Source organism: Brassica oleracea, chromosome C5 (genome assembly GCF_000695525.1).
Source record: "Brassica oleracea var. oleracea cultivar TO1000 chromosome C5, BOL, whole genome shotgun sequence".
Taxonomy (NCBI): Eukaryota; Viridiplantae; Streptophyta; class Magnoliopsida; order Brassicales; family Brassicaceae; genus Brassica; species Brassica oleracea.
In genome coordinates this window covers 11,833,907-11,841,328 of record NC_027752.1, presented here as the reverse complement: position 1 = coordinate 11,841,328, position 7,422 = coordinate 11,833,907, and the positions used below count along the sequence as shown (strand labels likewise).

Here is a 7,422-nt window from a genome sequence, read left to right as displayed (position 1 = left end):
CCAAAATTGGGAAGATTATGAGAGCTTGTATCATACTTCATAATATGATAGTAGAAGACGAACGAGATGGGTACACTCAATTTGACGTTTCAGAGTTCCTACAAGGAGAAGACAACGGGAGTTCGCAAGTCGATCTCACATATTCTACAGATATCCCTACAAATAACGCCAATATGATGGGTGTTCGAATTAGAATTCGTGATAGACAAATGCATCAACAATTGAAAGATGATTTGGTTGAACATGTGTTGTGCAAATTTGGACGTGATGAAGAGAACAACTAATCTTTGTTTCTATTTTTTTATTTAAAATTCAATGTTTAAAATGTTATCTTCTATTATGTTTTATTTAATAAATAAATTTTATTTTTTAAAAAAAATTGTTTAACTATTTTTTTTTTTTGAAAACTCTTAATTAAGAAACTTGCATTGAAGCACCTAAATGTTGCCGTCTCTTAGCAGAGTCTTTTAAACCACATTTATTATTAAAAAAAATTAAGAGACCCATTTAGGATCTCTAGGTTAATCATGCTCTAAAGCTGCTCTTTTAATGTTTTAATAGCATTTCGTTTGCATGCTAATTAGGAGTGAAGAGGTAGCCGTGAACAGCTATTTTTATTTTTACAGTCTTTTAAAACAATCATGATTTAGTTTAAATTTTTTTTGGTTAGTACTTTGGAAAAAATTCTACAACAAAAGAAATTAAACTATAGTTAAAAATTTAAAGATTAAATCTCAGAGCAAAAACCATAAAACCAGGGATTCAACCTATCAAACCTTAATTCTTTTTTTTTTCTGTTAAAAGACTAACCACTTATTACACTTAACTTTATAAAGAAAGATCTAAAAGGTATCTAATAGCTTTAGTTTCTTAGATAAAAAAAACATCCTGTAAAAATACTTTTACCTTTTATTGTTTAGAAAGTCACCTCCTTCGCTAGGATGCTAGGATGCTAGGATGGAGGTGCTGTAAGAGAACTATGTTAATAACTATCTGCAAATTTAATTCCGATGAACCACACGTATGCTCCGTCGCTTTCTCAGCTAAGCCTATCCACTCTTCCGCCTTCTTCCTCATGTTCTTTCCTTTCTCTCCATCCATTAGCTCTCTTACCACCGCTTCGACCTCCTCCCTCCCTACATCTCCACCGATCTCCATCCCCACTCCCCATTCATCACAGCAAAACTTACAATTTGTTGGCTGTTCAGCAAAGAATGGCCAACACACCATTGGAACTCCACCACAAAGACTCTCTATAGTCGAGTTCCATCCACAGTGCGTTAAGAGCCCTCCTACCGCTGGATGAGCAAGAACCTTCTCTTGAGGACACCAAGTCGCTAGCATCCTCCGGCCAGCCGTCTCGGTTAAAAAATCTGGCGGAAGCATCGGCACTTCACCGTCTACTAAATCCGGCCTGATCACCCACAAAAACTCTTTTCCTGTTGCCTCCAAACCCCAAGCGAACTCTACGAGTTGTTTTGCGCTCATCACGTTATGCTACCAAAGTTAACGTAAACAACGCTGTTTAGAGGTTTGGTGTCGAGCCAGTCTAGACACTCCTTCTCCTCCTTCCATAGACTCGATCCCATCCGTCCTATCTCACTATCCTCTTCGATATCACGATTCACTAGTAGATTGAGCGGTCCAATAGGGTATAACGGAGGTAAAATAGACTGCAAAGATTGTATGGTGTCATGCTCAAGATAATCGAACGTGTTGAGAATGATAGCGGAAGCGCGTTTGAGTTGGTCAGTCTCATGGAGAAAAAAATTGAGCATGATGTCGTCACGACTAGTCGCACGGATGAAGGATGGGATGTCTGATGGGATGTCTTTTAATTTTAGGTGTTTCATGGATGGAATCCAGTCTATTCGTGTGTTTAAGTAACTCTCATCTGCAAAATTCACCGCTATTTTATTACTAATAATAATTTAATATCTCGATATTTTTCAGTAATAGAAATGAAACTAAATTTAATATTATAACATGGATTAAATCATTGATTAATATCATAATACCTTTTAATGGACATAAATCCTTCTCGATGAAATTGTGAAAGTACAGATAGGACAGGAAGCCACAAGCACTTGTGGTCCAGAAAATAACCTCCGGGACACCGAGCTCCTCCGCAGCGTCAAGAGTGAAACTCATAATACCATCAGCTACAATACAACTCACCGGAGGAACATCATCTCGGGCGTTGATCCGCTGAAGAAGTTCCTTACATGGAGCTAGACAATTCTTCATAGTGGCCTCGCAAAGGGAAGGGATGTCCTGCATCTTATCCCCATCAGTCTCTAGTAGACCATCAGGGATAGACTCAAACCGGAACGTAAGAATCCGGTCCAGCGCGTTGGGCCCACGCGACCGACGTAGACGGTTGTGATTGTAGACGTTGTTGACAAAAGTGACGTGAAAGCCTCTGTTGTGGAGCAGTTTAGCTACTTTCAGCATAGGGTCGATATGGCCTTGAGCAGGGTAAGGCACGCAAACAACGTGTGGTTTTTGTCCGCTAGAAACAGTATGAGAAGCCATTTTTCTTTCTCGTGTGTCAAAAAAAGAAGGAACAGTGGATGTGATTGATTCTGGAACCGATTTCACTATGCTTCAAAGGACTTCACGGCGAGATTACATAATTGAATTTTTGTACGTAGATTGTCGACATTTTTTTTTTTTTTTTTTTTAGTATCCGACCACTTTGCGTGATCGACTAGCCCACCGGGCCTAAGCCCATGCCATTACAGGATTTTTAAGCGTCCACTTAAGGCCCCTGGTTACGCGAAGTGGTCTGGAGGGCGAGAGGCAGCCCATGTAAATACCCCCGTGGCCGGGGCTCGAAGTCGGGTGGCGGGCACCTCAGCCGAGGTTCCTTTACCACCAGACTACGAGGCCCGGTTTCGTAGATTGTCGACACGTGCGTCACGAGCGAAAATTTCTAGATGCCGTAAGATTGATATGCTGCCAAAAAGTTAAAGATAATGTTTATCTACATGTAGGCATGTAAATATGTAAGAAACACAATTCGGAAAGTGGTCCTGTGAGGAAAAATTTCGTGAACGCAATCTTTTGAGATAAAAGTATACTAGTTACAAAAACGAAAATCTAAGCTTTTATATTGACTTTTTCAAGTTCTATAAATTAAGATATAACATGCCATATAGAATAGAACATTGAACAAACAAATTAAACGTATTGGTGGGTATAACTTGCTCAGCTATATAGTATTACATTAAATATATTAGGCTGTTTAAATTGGGGTTTGGAAAGAATATGGTAAATCAGTTACAAATATTGCATGTACCTAAAAGGCTAAAACTACTATATATCTGACGTATTTCTAACAAAATATGAAAACTCTGGACAACAGGTGAAAACGAGATTATGATGATTGATGAAGTAATTCGTAGAAATTTAATTTTTTAAAAAGAAATGTTAAATCAGTTACAAATACTGCATGTACCTAAAAGGCTAAAACTACTATATATCTGACGTATTTCTCACCATGTTTTGTACCCGACAGTTTTGTACTCGTTCAAGTGTTTTTTTGTCGGCATGATTCTTTGATAAAGTCCAAAAGGCAGCTTACAAGTACAATTGGCTCAATATCTACATCATTACAAATTTGATGATGAAGAAAACACGTGTGAACCGGGACGAGTTAGTCTGGTGGTAAACGGCTTGCAGCTGCAAGTACGGTCCCGGGTTCGACTCGCACTGGCCACCAGAGAATTTACATGCGGATTTGCTCTGGTGCCCAAGACCGAAAACCGTTGCCTGGCTATGACCCACCTTCGGGTGTGCGTCCGCGCCGCTAAAAGGTTCGGTCTCTAGTCTGGACCACCACGGTGGGGCCAGGACATTCGGTTATAAAAAAAAAAAAAACACGTGTGAACGTGTGATGACTGATGAGTATGGCAAATTATAAGACACATGGCAGTAAAATATTGAGCTCAATGGAGTTTTTAAGCCCACTAAATCTTAGCATGGGCTTATTTGTAAGTTTGAATGGTCCAGTAGGCATTTAGTCGGCCTTGTTGGTAAGTCATCCGATACACATTCAAAGTGGTTGGAACTTTTTCTTTCTGCTGAATTGTACATGAACTTTAGATCAGTGTAGATAAAGATAAGTTATCCCAGGCCACTAAGAAAAAGAATGGAGGCATATAAAAGAGGTCCGGTAAAGAAACTTTCATTCGGTGCTTCTGGTTCAACCTTAACCTCTTGTCTTACTATGTCTGTAACTAGTGGCGGAACCTGAAACTTTTTGTACCAGGGTCAAATTTTGCAAGTAGAGTCAAATTTTTATTTTTATTGAAGTCAAATTTTTTTTTATTAAATAAAAACAGTTTAAAAAAAATAGTGGAGTCTGCTGATTCCACTACTACGACACTGTTTCCGTCCTTAGATGTAACCCCTGTTCTAAAACTCGGCCGCCTAGCCGCCTCGGCGGCTGCCTAGGCGTTACGCGTCACTTTTCCGCCCCGATTTATGCCAAATCGGTTTAAAAAATCAGATATCCGATTTTTTTTCCGCCTAGACCGCCTAAATGACCGCCTAGCCGCCTAAATGACCGCCTAGCCGCCTAGGCGGCCGCCTAATCTATTTTTTTTATTTATTTTTTATTTTATTTTTTTATTTTTTTTTATTTTTAATAATATTTTTATTTATTTATTTATCTAAAATTTTATAAATATCATTTATATTCATAATTTTGATGAAAATTACACTATATTAAGTTTATATATTCTATTTGTGTGTTTTATACAATCTTAAATATGAAAATGTATTAATGTTATACACAATTAAAGATTAACATGTTTTATAACATAGTAAACCATCTAAAAATTCCGTCCCGCATAATTTCCGATTAATCCCCGATTTTCTCTTTAGACGCTGGACCCAACCCGACCACCCGACTAGCGCATAGCGCGTTCTCGAATAGGGGATGTAACTAGTGATCAAATGATGGATAACTACTGATCAAATGAGTTAAGAAAAACACTATATTTTTTAACATTCCTAAAAAGTGTTACCTTTTATGAAGAATAACTTTTTATTTTTATTTCTTTCATTGTAGAAAAAAATAGAACAAATTTGATGGTTACTAATTAGACTTTATATGTTTTTGGTTTCTTGAATTTTCTTATATATCTCAAAATATCCGTAAAACACAGGGACAATAAAAAAAAGATTTAGTTAAAAACAATATAGAAAGATGGAAAAGGAAAAGAATAGTTACAAAAAAAGAGATAATTAAAGACGTTGCTAATGACTTAGGTGTAATTGGATTACAATTTTAGAATAAGATTGTATGTAATTATTTATTTATATAGATTCTAAAATTTTTACCATCCACATATAGTAAAAATATATAAATCTCATTCTAATAATTTTTTTATAGAATATGTGAAAAAAGTTAGTTATAAAACATTCATAATTTAAAAGGTTCATGAATGAGATAGAATGAAATTCCAACCTTTCATTCTATAAATTCTTTTGATTGATTTATTTATGTTCTATTTTATTAGTTTCATTTATTCATTCTATTCATAAAATTGATAACTAGTTATAGCCCATGTTCTAAAAATCGGCCGCCTAGGCTCTACGCGTCACTCTTCGCCCCGATTTATGCCAAATTGGTTTAAAAAGTCGGATATCCGATTTTTTGCCGCCTAGACCACCTAAATGACCGCCTAGCCGCCTAAATGACCGCCTAGCCGCCTAATCTATTTTTTTTTTTTTTTTTTTTTTTTTTTATTTTTTATAATATTTTTATTTTTTTATTTGATCTAAAATTTTATAAATATCATTTATATTCATAATTTTGATGAAAATTACACTATATTAAGTTTATATATTCTATTTGTGTGTTTTATACAATCTTAAACATGAAAATGTATTAATGTTATACACAATTAAAGATTAACATGTTTTATAACATAGTAAACTATCTAAAAATTCCGCTCCGCATAATTTTTGATTAACCTCCGATTTTTTCTTTAGACGCTAAGTCCAACCCGACCGTCCGACTAGTGCCTAGCGCGTTCCCGAACTGTGGTTGTAGCATTCTTATATTTGTAAAAAGCAAATAACCCTAAAGTCAACTCACCTAACATCTCCTTTCCACCAACATATTGAAGGACAAGACTCCGTGTGGTCGACCTCACTTGATTATAATCACCTCTCCACGTAAAAGAATATGCTCTTCCCTTCTTCTCATATGCATTTTTCTCTACCTACAACAATTTTTGAGGACGGTATAACAAACAGAACCAAAACCAAAACTTCATAGTCTCATAGATATATCCATTATTTGTGGTCCTTGATCTTATGAGTTATGAGGAGTCCGGAACATATGTTTTTCAGAAATTTAAAGTTTTCAGTTTTCTGTCTGAAAATATAGTACTAATCGTTAATAACAATTATAAATGGCATTAGAACACGAATTGGGTGAGCCAAAAAGGTTTGGTAAACACTAACATATCTAAATCGATAAAATTTGAAACGATAAACAATTAAAAATAAATAAAGGTTACATCAAAAGTGGGAGTTGGCGAAGTAGATTATGGTGGGGTTCTGCTCTTCACGACTGGTGTTAGGTGAGGCGAGAGATTATATAGCTTTTACTCAACCACAATTTTAGATCTCTATCCATTTTTTCATGTTTTTATATATTATCAATCAGTATATATAATAATTAACTTTGATTTACTACTCAACATGTGTACAAATACACACAAACATGAGATCACATTTTATTAAAAAAAAAATCTTGAACATCAAAAGTTCAAAACATAAACATGCAACGAATCTATTTCTAAAGAAGCTAAACCGAAAATGGTTGTGTAATAAAACACGTAAACCGGTTACCATATATTACAAACTGAGAAAAATAACCTTTCCACCAATCCTGACGCTATTTACCATAATACCCGTACGTATGATCCACCTACCGCAAACACACGGTAAAACGGCTTATTCATGCTCGTACTACGAATCCAGGGAAAATACATACTCAAACGATATTAACGTGCCAAAACATTTCTATACTAAATAGGAATTTGAATTGCATACCTAAACTCATAATAAATAGCTAAAACATGTCTCGTAACTGACACGTGTCAGTCCATTTTAAAATATATTGATTTATTTTTTTAAATTATTATCTTTTAGTTTTTATCATTTTATTTGTTTCTAAAGTACCACAAATAATTAAAATAATCAAATTGACCTTATTTATAATTTCAAAATTAGAAATAAATTTTAATATATGGTGATATATAAAATAGAAATATTTTTTATCAAATAAAATAGATTTAATAATATAAATATATTATTTTTATTATTATTTCATATTGTAATATTTGATACAAAAAATTTAAATAAATAGAAAACAACATAAAAACAATATCATAATTTAAA

The 7,422-nt window shown here is 34.8% G+C and overlaps 1 pseudogene; it reads right to left on the bottom strand.

Annotated features, from left to right (window-relative positions):
• Positions 1-936: 936 nt before the first annotated feature.
• On the bottom strand, positions 937-2,583 carry LOC106344527 (annotated as a pseudogene).
• Between the last annotated feature and the right edge of the window lie 4,839 nt (positions 2,584-7,422).